Source organism: Lynx canadensis, chromosome B2 (assembly GCF_007474595.2).
Source record: "Lynx canadensis isolate LIC74 chromosome B2, mLynCan4.pri.v2, whole genome shotgun sequence".
In the NCBI taxonomy this organism is placed as follows: domain Eukaryota; kingdom Metazoa; phylum Chordata; class Mammalia; order Carnivora; family Felidae; genus Lynx; species Lynx canadensis.
This window is the reverse complement of record NC_044307.1, coordinates 24,966,689-24,985,583: the sequence shown is the minus strand read 5'-3', so window position 1 is coordinate 24,985,583 and position 18,895 is coordinate 24,966,689. Positions and strand designations below refer to the sequence as shown.

General features: G+C 47.4%; 1 protein-coding gene across 4 annotated transcripts in view; it reads right to left on the bottom strand.

The window, feature by feature from the left end:
* SLC22A23 (solute carrier family 22 member 23) overlaps window positions 1-18,895 on the bottom strand; it is a 182,033-nt gene that overhangs the window by 151,807 nt on the left and 11,331 nt on the right. The gene's annotated exons all lie outside the window — the stretch shown is intronic.

Below are 18,895 nucleotides of genomic sequence, written 5' to 3'. Positions count from 1 at the left end.
CAGCCAATGATGTACAATGACATTGTATATCACCAGTGCATTGTAGTGTGCTGACTTTCTGTACTGCTTGCATTGTTTTCTTTCAATGAGCATGCATTATCTTTGTAAGCACACAATTAAATGAACAGGGAGAGGGGTACAAAATTACAAAGATTCAAATGAACACATTTCCATAGATCTATCAAGTTCAATAAACTCAATTGAGGGTGTCTCTTGTTTCTGTACTGGATCAGAGACCCCTTCTCCCTATTCTATGACATCCTGTATCATGACAAACATGCAGACTATGTAACATGCATATTGTAATCACCTATTGTTTACAAGTTTTTCTTTACTAGCTCAGGGATCAGCAAACTACAGCCTGCAGGCCAAGTACTGCGCTGCCACTTGACTTGTAAATAAAGTTTTATTGGAACACAGCCACACTCATTCATTTACATATTGTCTCTGACTGCTTAGGCATTTCCACTGCTTATGCAGGGTTAGGTAGTTACAATAGAGACCATAAGGCCTGCAAAGCTGAAAATATTTATTATTTGGCCCTTCGCAGTTAAAGCTTGCCAACCCCAGAACTAAACTGTGAGTCCCTGCAAGAAAGGGACCATGTCTTATTTCTATAATCCTAATCGCTAAGCTAATGTCTGGAAGGGGGGATATGCAAAGCTGCATCCTCACCCAGGAGCTCCCACTCCCAGAATTTCTTTGTATTTGCTTGTGTTCACTGAACCATGCATCTTCTACTCTTCCCCCCACCGTGACTGTAGTTCTTCAAATATAATTTAAACAATTAATACATAATTATTATACAAAATTTATATAGGCAATATAGTTTTAAATGTTTCTGCTTACCTTTCCACTATTAGCAACTTACCTCCAGGGAAAGATAATTCTAGTTTCATTACAAAAACCAATAGAATATTCAATATATGAGAAATTTTTCTTAAAACAATAAAGAACTCTCTAATAGAATAAATATCTATTCTAAATTAGGCATTGTTTTAAGAAGAAAGGAACTAACATTTGTTAACTACCATAGTCTAGCACTCTGCAAGCTGCTGTGACCAGCCTCTCTCATTCAGATATCACAACGATCCTACAACACAGGTATCATTATCAGTGTGCCCATTTTACAGATGAAGAAACCAAGGCTAAGAGATGTGAAGCAACTAGTCTGAGGTCAAATGGATCTTTAAGAGAAGATAAGAAATCCATGTCTGATGAAAACTACTATCCTTTCCCCCAATAAACTCAAAGAAACAGCTCTAGTTCATGCAAATAAAAACAACTCCCTGGTTTGTATTACATAGGTTATAAATTTTTTTTTAATGTTTATTTATTTTTGAGAGAGAGACAGAGAGAGAGAGAGAGAGAGAGACAGAGTGTGAGTGGGGGAGGGTCAGAGAGAGAGGTAGACACAGAATTTGAAGCGGCCTCCAGGCTCTGAGCTGTCAGCACAGAGCCTGATGCAGGGCTCAAACTCACAAACGGTGAGATCAGACCTGAGCCAAATGCTTAATCGACTGAGCCACTCAGGAGCCCCAATTGTCATAGGTTATACAGCTTTGGTGTTGCTGGGTATGCAACACTTCGTGGACACAGAAGCAAAGCATTATAGTGGAAGTAGGACAGGCTTTGGTGTTATTTCGTTGTTACAGTGACGGAACCAAAGCAACTTAGAAAGTGCCTGTGAATAGCAGGTGTTTCATAAATGGTAACTGTTAAAAATAAGAATATCACAGTATCTTTAGTATTCATAGAAAAATTTTAGCACCAAAGTGCTGGGAAAAGTCAAGGTCAGCATTTTAATGGAGACCAAATTTTGGGCTTCCTGTCGAATGGCTATCTTTTTTATAATATAGTACGAACCAGAGTAGTTGAGAAGCTAACCCAGCTTTTCTTCTGTTTCAACTCTGCTCTATGCATCTTGAAAGGGCGTGAATATTAGGTGAAAAGGTCTCTTTGAACAAGGATGTTTTTGCTTTGTCTGACTCAGACTGGAAAGCAGTACCACCTTTTCCATGAAGACAGCCAACACAGACCTGCTGAGGACAACGTGCACAGAGCCCACAGGCTGCACCTGGCCTGTGCCCTGGCCCACGTTACTGCACACAACAAATGGTCTAACTAGAGGACAGCACAAGTCGTTGAATTTTTACCAATTTTGTCTTCATTGCACTTGGGCTGAGCTGTTTGTCATCACCCCCGAGGAAGAGCATCATAGGAGGAATAAGAACACTGGAAGAATGAAACCTAACCCAACATGAGGGCTGAGCCCAGGGTCCGGATGTGACTGTTGGGAGGTGGTGTCATGTCTGGGAGGCACAGATTCTGCATCAGATGCACCTGAGTTTTGATTCTCTTGTTGCCCCAGATAGTCGTGTGACCATGGGAAGTAATTTCACCTCTAGTGGCTTGAGTTTCAACATCTATGATAGGGCAGTCACAAAACCTATACTGTAGGTTTGTTCTGAGTCAATAACATAAAGAATGTGCCTCACGTAGTCACTGGTACAAGGTGAGGATCACTCATTAATTCTGTCATTTAAGCAGCTCCTTGGGGGCTGATGTCTGTTGATAAGTAACACCTGAATGTGAGAATAATTAAGCTATTTTCAAAAAGGGTTTTGATATTTCGAGTCTGTGTTACTCACATAGGCTTACCCCTAATGGATCCAAATGAAGGGGTATCTTACTGGCTGTATATACTGTCTGCAATAGCTAGTTGCCAGAACAGAAGGTGGGAGAGGCAGTAAAGAAGCTGCCCCCCGAGGGGACAGCTGTGCTCACGGCTGGGGAGGGACCATCAGGAGAAGGGGCACAGCTCTGCACAGGGTTTCTACCTGCTCTCCAAGTCCCCGCCAGATCTCAGGATGCAACGCCCTTCACTTTGACCTCATCAGCAGCAACAGCTCCATTTCCCAGCCTCCACAGTCATTCAGTAAAAATACTATTTCTCTGATCAAAAAGAGAAAGAGCAGCAGACAACACTATTCTACCCAAAGCCACGTTTATATTTTTCCCCCCTGAACTATTAATCTTCTACAAACACTGTGCCGAGCTGGCAACGTGACAGCAAAATGTGACTATGCACTTTGTCTCCTCAGATGCCCGGGGCTGGGCAGGGAGGGTGTTAACATGCAGACACAGCCCACGGGCACGGGGAGCAGTAGGGGGGCTGCCCTGCCCCAGGAAAGGGCCCTTTACCTTCCACTTTGGATGCCTCTGACACCCTGGGCACAAGTTCACTGGCAGACAGTTCTCTAAGACTCTGCCTCAAACAAAACTCAAAAGCATCCTGAAGTCAAAGCCAGAATCATCTCGCTGGGGGCCCTGCTTCCTACCATGAATCCATTCTCCTGAGGACAGATCCCAGGAGCCCACGTGGGCCTAGCCAGATGTATGGGAGAAGGAAATGGAGAATGTGCTAGGTGTTCTGAATCTCACCAAGAGGAGAAAGAGTTACAAGGGACCCTTTCAAGCCAACATAGCTGCAAAGTTCTAAGACCATGGCTTCCAGGTGGTTTCCCAGTGGCCCTCCAATGTGGCTTTTCTGGATGTCCTCAGCCCACCCAATGCTGCAGGTGGTCAGAATTATATCGTATTTAATGCTGATGACAGGCCTGGAGGGGCTAGCTCCAGAGAGGACATCCTTCTGCTGCTAATGGGCTAGAATTAAGTTACAGGACCCGGGAACTTGTCTCGAGGAGCCCCTTCCAGTGAACACAATAAACAGCTGTTCTGATCCCAGTGAGCCTCAGAAAACCATGGGGTTTCTGCTATAGTGCTAACTGCAATCACTATCTGGATGAACTTGGCCTGGCTTAGCTAAGCCAGGGCATCTGAATTCCATCCCAGCCCTAAGGCGTGCTCTGAAAAGGTTCAATTCATACAATCCAAATTCATATTCTCCATTAACCACAGGGGCGCCTAGGTGGCTCAGGCAGTTAAGCAGCTGGCTTCAGCTCAGGTCATGATCTCACAGTTGGTGAGTTCAAGCCCCACATCGGGCTCTGTGCTGTCAGCTTGGGGATCTGCCCCCCCCCCCCCACTTGCATCTCAAAAATAAACATTAAGAAAAAAAGACTATTCTCCATTAACCACTGATTCAACAGAGCAGCCTTGTCCACACATTAGGTGCTCCCCACTCCTCCTCTCTCTAAGGCAGACAGGAAGCAAACGATGAGATAAAGTGAATGGTCCATAAATGAAACCTTGCCCCTGGACTGTGCTCCCATGTGTGGCTGCATCTTTAAAACCCATTCACCTCTGAGTCAGCATTTAAAGCATTTTCTCAAGGCAGCATGCCTGAAAAAGTACCAGGAAATGTTCATTTCAAAAAGGGAATGGACAGTCACATAGTTTGTGGTGACATCCAGTTAAACGAAGTGCAGCTGGGGTCTCATTTGCCGGGTCTGTCAGAGCCTTGACTATGTTCACATGCATCACGAATCCTGAAGGGTGGGATCTACACATGGCATTTCCCAAACTTATTTGACCTTGGAAACCCTCTCCCCCTTCAAAGGGTGTGTTTTTGGACTGCAGCATACGAGAGATGTTGGCCATGTGTTTTCTGTTTGCCCTTCATGACATACTACTCTCTGATCACAATGTGAATTACAACATGACAATTCTTGGATTTTAAGGCTGGAGTGAAGGAGTCCCGTCAACTCCAGCAAGCCACGTGTGGGGAGGCGGGGCGCTAATCACATGACTCGAGGGCCACTGAAAGCAAGCACAGGGATTTGTTTTCCCTCCTTTTGGTCAGAGAAAATAAAAATGATAACTATTTTCCTCTGTCTTTGCAAGAGATCATAAAAGATAACTGATAACAGATGGACAAACATGAAATACGCTTAGGAAATGATATGCAAAAGGTCAACCACCACAAGAGACAATCAGCTGTGTAAAATCCAGCCTCCTCCAAAAGCAATGTAACTGCCCTTGTGCGTCCCTGCTTCCCTCAAAGGAGGACACCCCCTCACCAGCCCACAACCGGTTGCGTGTACTCTGTACGAAACTGCACACACTCTCTCATTCTTTTAAAAGTCGTCTACACCAAAGAAGTGAGATGGGGACGGAGCTTCAGTTGGGCAAGATGAAGTTCTGGAGAAGCATGGCGATGATGGATGTACGACAGTGTGAGCGTTACTGCCGCTGAACTCTACACTTAAAAATGGCTAAGATGGTAAATTTTATGTGTATTTTACCACCACTAAGAAAACAATTTTTGTTAGTGTATTTTCAAGTCTTAGCTTCAACTGTTCACTGTATTCCAGTGCTGCTAATGACAAACTCAAGATGTGGGACGGGGATGTGGGCTCACCAGTGTTCCATGTAACTCACACACAGACAGCATTATCACTTTGAAGAGAGCCCCAAATTAAGATCTTAGCAGAGTATAGTGGTGCAACCACTTCCTTCCTGTGTATCATCAGTCCTGTGGATTCTAACACCAAGGAAAATCTGCAAGGTTCGGACCCCTCTGCATGGCTCCCTCTTGCCACTGGAGTGACTATATCTTGCAGGGAGATATCTTTTCCCCTCATACTTGCCCGTGAATGAACGGTGGAAAGGAAAATCCCCCACAATAAAGGAAGAGTGACCGCACCTTCCTGTGTCACATTGTCACCCGTGCCCCTCAACCTTCACCATCAACCTCACACAACGTTCCAGGCAGGTTGCCCCAAGCTCTTAGGGCCGGCCCTCAACATAAGCAGTTTTGCTTTCTCCTTCAGGCCCACCAGGAGCTCATCTGCGTGTTGCAGAGTACGGCACAGCTTCAGTGTTTAATGACCATGTACTGCTCACCTACAGGGTGCCACACCCCAGGGGAATAACACTGTCCTGGCTCTGAAGAGTTGAAAGTCTAAGAATGGAAAACGGCCATGAATAAGAATGACAACTCTGAGAAATGAAGGGCCTTGATGGTGGATGTGTATTAGGTGCCCGAGCAGTGCATCAGGGGGGTCTAAGTTTCCATTTCTCATCATGACTTCTTTGTGGGAACCTTCCAAGCCTTGGGCATGTATGGGGCTATGGGTGAGCAGAAAGCTGCACTAGAAGACGGCAGAAGCATGGGGAAGGAAGGAGACCCACACCTGGGCCTGACACGGAGTTAGAACAAAGGTGGGAACAAGCAAGGGGGTGAATGCTGCGGGGGGCCTCCCACACCATGTTACAGAGCTGAAATTGATCCAAAACAAATTTTAAATGGAATTAAAATGTTAACTGAAAGCAAACCTTCTTTTAGCTTTTGCTTGATGCTGCTGTTGTTACACATATCCTGATCAAAGATCTCAGCCTTTTTCAGAGGAAGACAACCAAATCCCTGACCCTGGCTCTTCATGGGATGGGGTGGGAGGGAGGGTGGTAAAGACTTTCAAAACAGCCTGCCCATGGGTGAACATGAGGGTTGCAGGTTGTTGGTTAGTCATTGATTAACAGGTTTAAAGATGTGGATGAACCCAGAAAGGAAGAGAATTAATCCTATCAGTCATTTATACCTAGGTGTGAACTGCTTTCATTTCTTAGCTAGGAGAGTTGCACAGATATTTTGTTTTTAAATGTTTTTAATTATTTTTGAGAAAGAGAGAGAGAGAGAGAGAGAGAGCAAGTGGGGGAGGGGTAGAGAGAGAGGGAGACAGAATCTGAAGCAGGCTCCAGGCTCTGAGCTGTCAGCACAGAGCCCAATGTAGGGCTCGAACTTGTGAACCATGAGATCATGACCTGAGCTGAAGTCAGACGCTTAACCTACTGAGCCACCAGGCACCCCTGGATGTTTTAGAAAACAGGGAGAGGAGATTTTGAGAACCAGAGCATTTAAGGAGACCTAGGAAATGCACCTAAATGAGGAACAGTTGACTAGCCTGGAGATGAGGTGGGGCCAAAGGAAGAGGGTTTCTCAAAGTGAGAGAGAGTGGAGTAGCCGCCTGTCTCCATGGCTCAGCTGGCTGGCCACAGGCTGCAAACGCTGGCATTTGCCAGGGCTGATCTTAATTACGTCCGGTGACCTTCCATACTTGTTGTAAAGGTCTAACGTTAATGGCTGGGACAGTGCAGCAAGCTCCAAGGTGCATTACAGAGCCGACTGCGTGACTGCCCTCCTAAGTGCAACGCGAGCCTCTTGCAGAGAAGGACTCAAAATACACACTCTGCTGAGACAGAGCGAGCACATCAGTCATTTGGTTTAATCCCCACAAAGCCTCATGCAGTAAACGTCGTCTCCACCTTGGCAGTGGGGTTCCCAGAGGCTAAAGAACCCCCCAGCTTTTCATAGAGGCGAAGAGGCAGCTCTTCGGGATTCAGACCTGGGTCTTCTGCACTGAGCTCCACGCTGGGCTCCCCACCGCCACTCCACGCAGCACCCGCACGCAGGAGAGCCCGGATCCCCGCTGGGATGCGCACTGAATTCCTCCCAACCACTCAGGGTTTGCAGGGGAGCTGGCTGCGAGACCATGAAAAAGCCCACACCAAAAATCATTAAAAAAAAAACGTCTTTTTTCAAATCATGGGACTGCTTTCACAAAGCCTAAAGGGACCAAGCTTCTTTGCTCCTGTGTAAAAACGTTGTTCAAAACACTAAATGCCTAAATGTAGGGAGAACCTTCTTCTTGGGCTTTGTCATTTCAACAGCCATCATGATGAATGGGTCAGTACGGTGAACATGCTGGGGTCTCCAATCTCTAAATGGTTATTCACTAAAAGTGTACCCCTGGTTGCTTCACCAGCTTTAAAAAAATGCAGGTCATCTTGGGTTGACACGTGTGCACAGGCACAAACACACCTCCTGACAAAACGCCGAGTGATTTGCAAACAGAAATGTGAAAACCCTGTGAAAAATGCCACATGGTCGTATGTTTAAAAATGGTGGGCACCGTCTGCCTACATTTTATGGCTTCCTTTAAGGTTTTCAGACAGGTACTGAGAGCCTGGGAGGGCCTACTCTCCTCTCATTCCCTCATTCCTGTTGAGAATTACTTCCCTAGGGGTGCCTGGGTGGCTCAGTCAGTTGTGTCCGACTTGGGCTCAGGTCATGATCTCGTGGTTTGTGAGTTCAAGCCCCGTGTCGGGTTCTGTGCTGTCAATGCAGAGCCTGCTTTGGATCCTATGTCCTCCTCTCTCTGCTCCTCCCCTGCTTGTGTGTGTGTGTGTGTGTTTGTCTGTGTGTGTGTGTGCATGGGTGTGCTCTCTCTCGCTCTCAAAAAATAAACATGAACAAAAAAATACTCCCCTAACTCCGCCCTTAATCCAGTGAAGGGAACAAACAGGATTTTCCATCAGAGAAGAATTCCCCTTGCTAGGGCCCCTGCAAACTGGGGCCTTGCCACCATTTCCATCCAGCTATGGGCTGGCTGATAGGGGATGTACCATGTGTTTTGTCTGGGGTTTTCTCCAAAGGTTCTTTAAACCTTGAGGTCTCTGCCCTCACAAGACTGACCTGGGTCGTTATCATCTTCTTCTTCTTGTTTTTTTTTTAAAGCATATTCATTTTTTGAGGGGCGGGGGGAGGAGCAGAGAGAGACAGGGAGACACAGAATCTGAAGCAGGCTCCAGGCTCTGAGCTGTGCTCTGAGCACAGAGCCTGACACAGGGTTTGAACCCACAAACTGGAAGATCATGACCTGAGCCAAAGTCAGATGCTTAACTGACTGAGCCACCCAGGAGCCCCTGACCTTCGTCTTGTTAAAGAAAGAAAGGAAGAGGAGGTTGTCAGCAAAGTTGCCACCAGTGGGAGGTAGCTACAAAACAGGCAGGAAGGCCTGGCTGCTGCACGGGGTTCTCTGTGTCACAAGAGATGGGAGGAAACTACAGCTGACCTTTGAATAAGGTGGGAGCTAGGGGCACTGACCTCCCATGTAGCTGAAAATCCACACAGAACTTTTAATTCCTCCAAAACTTTACTAACAGCCTACGGTTGACCAGAAGTCTTAATGATAACATAAACAGTTGATTCATACATGTGTTATATATGTATTACATACTATATTCTTACAATAAAGTGAGCCAGGGAAAAGAAAATGTTATCAAGAAAATCAGAAAGGAAATAAGTTTACTGCCCTGTATTTCTTGAAAGAAATCCATGCATAAGTAGCCCCTTGGAGCTCACATCTGTGTTGCTCAAGGGTCAAGTGTACATCAGAACCCTTTGGTGACAGCAGCTGCCTGGCAGTACCTTGTCCAGGTGTGGCCTCTCCCTGCCTGTCCTTATTCCCGGTCTGTCACAACCACCATCCTTAGGGCCTCCTCCTCAACCTGGGGAGTGAGTCACTGGAGCTGTGGTGCCAGAACTCTCTAGGGCCAGGGAAATAGTATCGAGATTCCCGCCCCACAGAGTCGGGGGCCCCTCCTTCCCACAGGCACCCTGTCACTCCGGCTTCTACCCATAAAAAGAAAAGACAAAGAAGGAAACTTACCTAGATTATAAACAAGTCAAGATTTCTCTCTAGCTGCTCTGATTCTGTCAATCAACTCTTAAATATTAGAGCTAGAAGGCAGTAAGGACCAGAAAGGATGAATGTTCTTGGCAGTCAATGCATAATAGCCAGAAGCAGGAAACAACTCATGGGTCCATCGACTGGTGAAGAGAGAAACAAAACGGGATACTGTGTGGCAGCAAAAGGGAGAGACTATTGGTTCACACGGTAGCCGGGACGAGTCTCAAAGATGGGGCTGGGTGGAGCAGCAGACGCAAAAGCCTGCATACCGTGTGGCTGCATTTCTGTGACATTCTGCACTAGGCAAAGCTAAGCTGGGGTACTGGAAATTAAACCAGTGGCTGCCTGTGGGGGTGAGCTGATTGGACAGGCATGAGGGAACTGAACAGGGTGAGGGAGATGTTCTCTGTCTTCATGTAGATGGTACTTAATGGGTGGAAGAGGAGTTGAAACCCACTAACCTATACAGTTAAGATACGCACCTTTTACCAACGTGTTGATGATACCTCCACCTCCAAAAATCTGGGAAATTGTTTTAAATGGGTCCCCAAAGATAAGACAGGAATACCCAAAGAGACTGGGGCTTCCCAGCTTCCTCCTCCCACTGGCCAGAGGGAAAGGGGAAGGAGCCGCACAGGGCACAGACCCCTGGCTGACGGTACATCTCAAATAGCTGGATTAACCACAAAGAGGGAAGGCATGTGTTTGTACTTTCCCCTTCTACAGTAGATCTGGAGGCCAAGCACTCAGAACAGAGGGAGTTACACAGTTGCTATTTCAAGGCCTGAGATTCTAAACAAATGTGCTTATGGGTTGTACGTCAGTTCCAAACAAGAGTGTTATTGTTACTGTATCAAAACGCAAGCAAAACAGATCCCCACCCTGGGTTTACGCTCCTCCCTAGAAATGCAGGGCTACGACCACCCTGGTAAGGAGCCTCCGCGAATGCCTGCCTTCAGAAGCCCGTTCACAGGGACAGTGATGCATCCCCAGAACTGGAACGCTGATCCTCAGGGGCCCAAATCCCACCACCCCTGCCGTTTTGGTCAGCTGGGTCCATTTAGCCACGTTCCCTTAATCTCTCTTAAGTCCAAGTTCCTTATGAGTAAGCCGGAACCAGTCCCACTTCTCAGAAGGGCTGTGGTCAGGACTCAGCGATGACACATGTAAGACACTGGGCCCCAGTAAACCTGCCACAGCCTCTGTGTCCTCCTCCTTCCCCTCCCCGCCGCGTGAAGTACCCCACAGGTACCCACCCTGTTCACAGCTACCTCTTCTCTTTACCTGCCCCTCTCTGTCACCACCTTGATTCCAACAGCACCAAAACGGATGGAAAGCCCCCTTCTTGCAAAACTGACGTGAAAGATACAATCACCAGAGTTCCAGTGATTGGAACCTTCTCCCTTCTCCCTGAAAGGGCTCTGTGGTGGGTAAATTGTGTCTCCCCACCCCCGCCACCCCCTCTAAGTTCTGGTGAAGTGTTACCCCCAGGGGCCGCAGAACATGACCTCATTTGGAAACAGGGCCTTCACAGAGGTAATCAAGTTACAATGACATCATTAAAGTGGGCCCCAACCCAGTGTGACTGGTATCTGTATGAAAAGGGGCAACTTGGACACAGAGACACACAGGGAGGGAGGATGAGGTGGAGATAGGAAGACATGGGGTAAAGGCTGCGGGAGGGTGGAAGATGGGAGTGATGCATTTATGAGCCGAAAAGAAACCAAAGAAGGCAGCAACCACCAGGGGCTGGAGCAGTCTTCCCCCAGCCATTGGAAGGAGCCAACCCCACAGACACCTGGATTCCAGACCCCCTCGAAGCTTCATGCCCTCCCATCTCCCTCCGTCAGATACGTCAGTGACTTTGCTCTATCTTCCTTCTCCAGCACCCCTGGCCTGGGTCTCCAGCATCAGCAGCACCACCACTTGGCACCTTACCCCCTCTCCTCCAGCACAGCCAGCTTTGTCTTCTGAAAATGTGGCACTGCCGTCATAGAACGAGCATAGATATTGGAGCTGGGGTGATGCCTGGTGGGCTGCTGACTTCACCACCTGTCCACAGCGTGACCCCGGTCGAGTTTCTTAGCACCTTCATGTCCGTTTCCTCACCTGGCAGATGCTGATAACAGGGCAGCCTCATTGGCTTCTCCCAAGGGTGAATCGAGGGGCCTGCTTAGAGCAGCCAGTACACGGCTGGGAATATAAAGGGCACCTGGGAAGGTCATGCTGCCGTGACCTTGCTTAAAAAGTCCTTGCGGCGCCTGGGTGGCTCAGCTGGTTGAGCGTCTGCCTTCGGCTCAGGTCATGATCTCACAGTTCCTGGGTTCAAGCCCCGCGTTGGGCTCTGTGCTGACAGCTCAGAGCCTGGAGCCTGCTTTAGATTCTGTGTTTCCCCCTCTCTCTGCCCCTCCCCGACTCATGCTCTGTTTCTCTCTGTCTCAAAAATAAATAAACATAAAAAAACTTTCTTTAAATCCTTCAATACCCCCCATCACCTGCCAGAGGAAATCTGAACTCTCTGCAGAGAGCGATGGGCTGTGCTGGTAACTTACAGTGCCTCCTCTCACCAGTGCCATTCTTTGCAGAAGTCAGCTTACACAGACACCCTCCTCCCATAGCACCCAGGGTAAGGTGGCCCATCCCTAGTGCACACACGGCACTTCCCAGTGAGTGGTGTCAGTCCAGGGACAGGCATGTGATAAGGGAGGCAGATGACAGAGAAGGATTTGTGCCCCATGCTCAAGGAGAAGGCTGTTGGTTCCCTCTTCTCCAAGTCATCAGGGGGCTGGGGGGACAGCAAATAACCTGCTGTCATAGGAAGCCACTTTGACACTACAAGGAACTTGGTGTTTGTTATGGGCTGAATTGTATCCCCTCAAAATACACCTGTTGAGGGGTGCCTGGGTGGCTCAGTTGGTTAAGCATCCGACTTCGGCTCAGGTCATGATCTCACGGTCTGTGAGTTCGAGCCCCATGTCAGGCTCTGTGCTGACAGCTCAGAGCCTGGAGCCTGTTTCAGATTCTGTGCCTCCCTCTCTCTCTGGCCCTCCCCCGTTCATGCTCTGTCTCTCTCTGTCTCAAAAATAAATAAACGTTAAAAAAAAAATTAAAAAAAAAATACACCTGTTGAAGTCCTAACCCCCTCCATTCCCCACCCCCATTCCTCAGAATGTGACTGTATTTGGAGAAAGGGTTTGTACAGAGGTTTAAGTTAAAATGAGGTCGCTGACCAGTGTCCTTATAAGAAGAGATTCGGAGGCAGACACACGCAGAGAGAAGACCATGTGAAGACACAGGGAGAAGATGGCCATCTGCAAGCCAAAGAGAGAGGCCTCGGAAGGAACTATCCTGCCGGCACCCTGATCTCGGGATTCTGGCCTCCAGAGCTGTGAAGAACGAGTTCTGTGGTTCAAGGCCCCCAGTCTGCAGTACGGACTAACACAGCATTAGCGTGAAGCAATGCTGAAGAAGGCCCAGAAGCATGCAGGGGAGCCCATCCTATCTCTGGGTTTCTGGAAACATCACAGGTATTTCTGTCTATTTAAAAAAAAATTTAAGTTTATTTATTTTACGACAGAGAGAGACAGGGAGAGAGGTGGGGCTCTCACCATTAGCGCAGAGCCTGACATGGGGCTCAAACTCACGAACTGTGAGATCATGACCTGGGCTGAAACCAAGACTCAGGCTCAACCAACTGAGCCACCCAGGCACCCCTCTAGATAATTTTTAAGCGCATTTGCTCTGAGGTTCTCTACGATGTGCAGCAGACAGCACCCTCATGAACCCTCCAAGCTTTCAAACCCTTTACACTACCATACGTGCTCACCCATCTCGCTGAAAACACATACTTCTTCCCATTCCTTGCACAGGCCTTACGTTCTGGTTATTCCCCTGCTCATACCTGCTCCCCCTCTTCACCATCAGTTTGCTCCATTCTTCCCTCTGCCCAGACTGCTCTCCTACTGCCCATCTCTGCCTATCTTCAAGGCACGGCCCACGGGCTCCTTCTCCCCAGTAGCCCCAGCACAGTGCCTTGCACAGACAGCCTGCTCAGTGAACGTGTGCATATCACATGCTGCTCTGGACTTTTCTCAGGGGTGTCTTCCCTGCACATACTTTTAACTATATGAGATTAGGCCACTATATTTGCTATACAAACAGATCACTGAAGAAAGACTGCTGTGTGCCCTGCCTCCCCATACTAAAGGAATGTAGATTTAAAAACCTATTTTCGGTAGGATAAACTATGAGTCTTTAAATTCCCTGGTAACCTTTTGCCTGTTCAAGGTCATTTCAGTTTCCCCCAAATTGATTTTGGAGACGAGATTCATAATCGAGGTTATAGTTTTCCTTTTCACCATCCCTCCCATTAGTCACTTATCTGAGGTCCTGTCAAAGAAGAACTAGAATTATAAATGGGGATAAATCCAATGGCAGATGAGAAATTAATTAGAGAAACCACTGCTTATACTTAAGCACAATTCAGTTTAATTCAAATGTGTTATCAGCAGCTACACAAAAATAAAACAAAATAAAATAAACCAAAAATAAAACAAAAACAAAAACAAAACCCCAAAACATTCTCATAGCCTAGATGATACGCATATTTGAAAACTTGTTTCTTATGGGACTTCCCAGAAAAAAGATTAAAAATAAATCTTCTATTAAGATGAAACAATAAAAATCCTACCTTGGAACACAGAAGATCCGATGACTCACCATACAACACGGCTCCAGAAACTACCAGGCTCCTATGAAGACACATCGCCTTCCTGCATTTCACTACCTCTCACTGGATGACCTCTAGTTGAAGCACCTTTATTTACTACTTGAAAGTTCCTTCTAAGAGCGAGATAGGACTCTCTGCCCTGCCCCAGGACACTCAGCTGTCTCACCATCCGTGGCCCTTGACAGTTCTTTATCAGGGATATCAAGGATATCAAGCACAAACTCTCCAAATGTAATATAAATGAGTGGGACAGCCAGGTTATGCCATGAACATCTAAGGAGGGAAAGAGTCCACTGCTGAGGAGGGCATGGAAGCTGACTGGGGTCAGGACCTCCCTGAGGTGGGGAGTTGGCTTAGGTTAATTAAAGGGGTGCCTCACCAGCATACCTAGCTGATACCTCACATCCTCACTTTCACAGATAAGCACAGGTAAATGTCACAAGAGGACTACTTAAGGTTCACTGCCTGTGCCCAAGGGAAAGGTCAAGCCTGAGCTGCTACTCAGTCAATGTAAACAGTGCTTATGTTTGATTCTGAACTCTACTTCTTGGCCTCTGTCCCCTGGGGGAGTTCTTGTTTCCTGCTGCTGAAAACATTATCAAACCACCTTAATGGGAATTAATTATGGAAAAAGCTGGTCTGAATTAGAGACGTTTTGAAAATAAATACCTTTTACTTCCAAATAAATGTTTCCTTTTCAAGTAATTAACCATTATTCCAAGCAGTTTCAAAGGACCTCCTTTAATGAGTGACTTGGTCGTTTAGCAACATTCATTTGTACATAAATATGCTAAGGCAGTGTTTCATAATGCGCTTCCCTAGGTAGGCTAAACGTGCCTGCTGACACTTAGTTTACACCACTAATGCACTTAGCAAACCCGTTCTTCACAGAGGGCAGAGGGGCCCTGGCTGAACTGTGATAATTCCTGGTGTGATGAATCGCTCTTCTATAACTCCTGAGCCTGCATACCAATGCTCCCCTTGTGGGTTACAGAGGAACCAAGGTCTCACCCGGGCTGACCCCGGCCATCTGCTGGGTATGGTCAGAAAAAACAATGAACTTCTGTATTAGCCTAGACCAGGATTTCTCAAACTTGGCATGCTCAACTGGATCATTCTTTGCTGTGGGGGCTGTCCTGTGCATTGTGGGATATTCAGCAGCATCCCTGGTCTCTACCCACCAGATGTCAGTAGCACTCCCTTCTCAGCTGTGACCACCCAAAATGTTTCTGGACATTGCCAAATGTCCCCTGGGGGAAAAACTGTACCATGTGGAAATCATCCAGAGAATGTTTTTAAACAACTGATGCTGGGGTCCCATAGATGGTTCCAAAAGTTCCCGGGTGACCTGAAGAGCCCCAGCCACCACCACTGCAGTCCTAGATTCAGACCAGTTCTATGTGTCACTTTCATGAGAAGAAAAGGCTCTGTGACTTAAAGTTCTGAAAAACCAGGACTTAAAGTAAACATACAATCTATTCTATAGCCTAGCATGAATTCAAGTTTGATTAGCTGCTATTTCAAATATATTACATCACCTTCCTTAGTTTTCAATAACTCACTGAAATTAGACTTTAGGTCTGAGTTGGCCTATGTACCTGTCCTCTGGCTTATTATTATCATCCTAGAATTAAATCACCTTACTTTGCCCAGATGAGAGTAAAGGCCCCTTTACTATCCCTTTACCTTCACCATTCAAGAAATGTTAATTGAGCACCTACTAGATCCAGGTACCATGGATGCAGATCTGGGCCAGGAAAGCAGGGACAGAGGATTAGAGTGGAGGAATAGGGAGGCAGGAAAGGCTTGAAGAAGGTGACAGGATGATGGGGAGGGCAGGTGTATTCTGGGCCAAAAGAGCACCACATACAAAGGTCAAGTATTGTTTGAGAAACTGGGGGCTGGAGCACAGAGTCCCTGTACAGGCATGATGGTGGGGGGGGGACAGTGTAGGAGAAGTGTGCAGGGTTCAGACCATCAAGGACCCCGAGAACCAACCAACCAGACCCAACCTCATCCTGAGGGTCATGGAGCACCACAAACCACAAATGATTTGAAGCAAGGAAGTCAAAGAAGCTTCTCATCTTCAATTTAGGACCAAAACACTGGGATTTGAAGCAAGGGGGGGTGGAAAAGATCAGGGGCCAGATGAGAGGTCCAGGCCAGTAGTTAACCAAATACACAGGTTTAGGGCTTTGAGGAAACATTCAGGCTACAGATAAAGATCTGGTGCTGCCCTACTCAGGTGTGCTGGAACTTGGATGTTATGGGCTGAACTGTGGCCTATCACCCTCCAAAAAAGCCCCCCAAGCCCTCAAATGTTGGGAGTCCTGACCACTAGTACCTCAGAATGTGAATGTAAATAGAGACAGGGCCCTTACAGAGGTGATTAACTTAAAGTGAGGTCATTGGGATGAGCCATAATCCAACAGGGCTGGTGTCCTTGTAATAAGAGATTAGGACACAGATACATACACAGAGGTCACAGGGAGAAGACACCATGCACAAGGCAAGAAGAGAGGCCTTGGAAGGCCTGTTGACATTTGATCTCAGACTTCCAGAACCAAGAGGAACTAAATGTCTGTTGGGTAAGTTCCCCAGTCTATGGTACTTGTTACGCAGCCCGAGCTGACTGAGACACTGGGGAATGATCTGAAGATAGAGGGTGATGGAAAGGATTCCCGAAAGAGAAGAGAAGCCAGTGAGGCAGAAGAAAAATCAAAGAAAAGCAGCATTCACCAGCCCCTGCCCCTGCCCCCATCCCAAAGAGAGAGTGCCGAAGACTGAATGGTCACTGCCAATGCCATGCAGAGGCTGACAAAGATCACTGAAGCAGTCCCAGTGATCTGGCATCAGGCAAACTGACACCATCTGTGGCACAGAGACCACAAGGCCCAGCAGGTGAGGCAGGGACGCTGGGCCAAGCCAGTGCTTTCCAGGGGAGGGCCACAGCCCCTGGGACTTGGCCACACTTGTGATGGGAGCTTGGCGAGCATTTTTCATGGAGGCCCAAACCAACATGCGTGCTGCAGGAGATGCATGTGGCAGCCGGAGAGGCCAAGAGGGCTGCTGCAGGGGTCCCAAGGACACAGGGCCATGTGGACCCAGGCTGGGGCTGGGGGTACCCCTGCCCTGGGTCTCTACTGTCATTTCTCCATTACAAAGCTCAGATGACTCACTGTCCGCTGGGGGAAAACCAAACCTATCTCCAAGGACTGACTCTGGTGGCCTGTGTGATGGCCCCCCGCCCTGCACCCTGCACTCATCTCTTCCCAGCCCTTGTCAGTTCCTCTGCACACAAGGCCTTTTCTCAATCCTTTCCATCTTTTCAGACCCCAGCCCACCTTCAGGACCCAGCTCCAATGCCACAGCACCCAAATCCCCTCACCCATGGTGAGGACTCACAGGTCAGGGCACACACCTCACCTGCTCTCCTGGGCATGCTCACTTCAGCACCCCACACCCTCGGCTCCTGGCCCCCACACCCTCCTCTTAGCTGGTCCCACACTAACCTTCCACTTACTGATGGTCTCAGCTACATCATGAGCTCCTTCTCCAGGGCACAAACCATCTTCTACCTCTCTGTGTCACCTACCCAAGGCAGGGCAGAAGGCCTGCCTGCAGAGATGGGCCAGGGCCAAGTGCCACACATGTGGCTGCAGAAATCCCTCTAACAGGGGAGGGGAGGGAAGGAGGGGCTGTATGTAACTGTCTTCAAAAAAGTAGGACAACACCTATGTCCACAGCAGCATTATTTCCAACAGCCAAAGGGTGAAAGCAACCTACGTGTGCATCAACGGATGACTGGATAAGCAGAACGTGGTCTATACGTACAATGGAATATTGTTCGGCATTAAACAGGAAGGAAATTCTGACACAGGCTCCAACTTGGATGAAGCCTGAGAATGTCACGCGAAGTAAAAGAAGCCAGTGACAAAAGAACAAGTCCTATAATGGTTCCACTCACACGAGATCCCCAGAATAGTCAGATTCAGAGACAGAAAGTGGAAGGGTGCTTGCCAGGGGCTGGGGGAGGGGAGTGGGCAGTTAGTGTTTAATGGATACAGAGTTTCAGTTTGGAAAGATGACAAAGTTCTGGACACGGATGGTGGTGGTGATCACCCAACAGTGTGACTGTCCTGAATCCCACTCGACTGTACATTTAAACATGGTTAAAATGGTAAATTTTCTGTTATGTGCATTTTACCACAATTAAAAAAACTTGAAAAAGTAGGACAAAACTTTGTGTTCACTGCAAATGCTCATGTATATTCATTTGAGAACAGTGGAGTTTCTCAGTATGTAACAATCAAGGGTGCCCAATTTGTAAAGCATCTTTTAAACACACAGAAAAAAAAAAAGCAGCTTTTAATCTAATCTGGGAGGAAACACTCTGTAGTGCAAATTACTATGCCGAGTGCATAACCCATCCATAATTTAATATGGCCACTGGGATGCTCGTGGTGGCTTTACACTGGCATCATCTCCTTTGCACTTCTTCTTCAAATGATATGAAGAAATAAAGTGTGACTGCTAGCTAAAACAGAATTAAATTAGAGGGAGGGCTGACCCTCTTCTCCCCTAAAAAAAAAAAAAAAAGGCTGATAAACACTTAACTAGCATTCCTATGACTTAACATTCTTTACCACACATTCCTATGACTCAGCTGTTTGGTTTACTGCTCAGATAAGTAAACCAACTGTCCCACTTCTGGGGCAGTGTTTTCAAATGT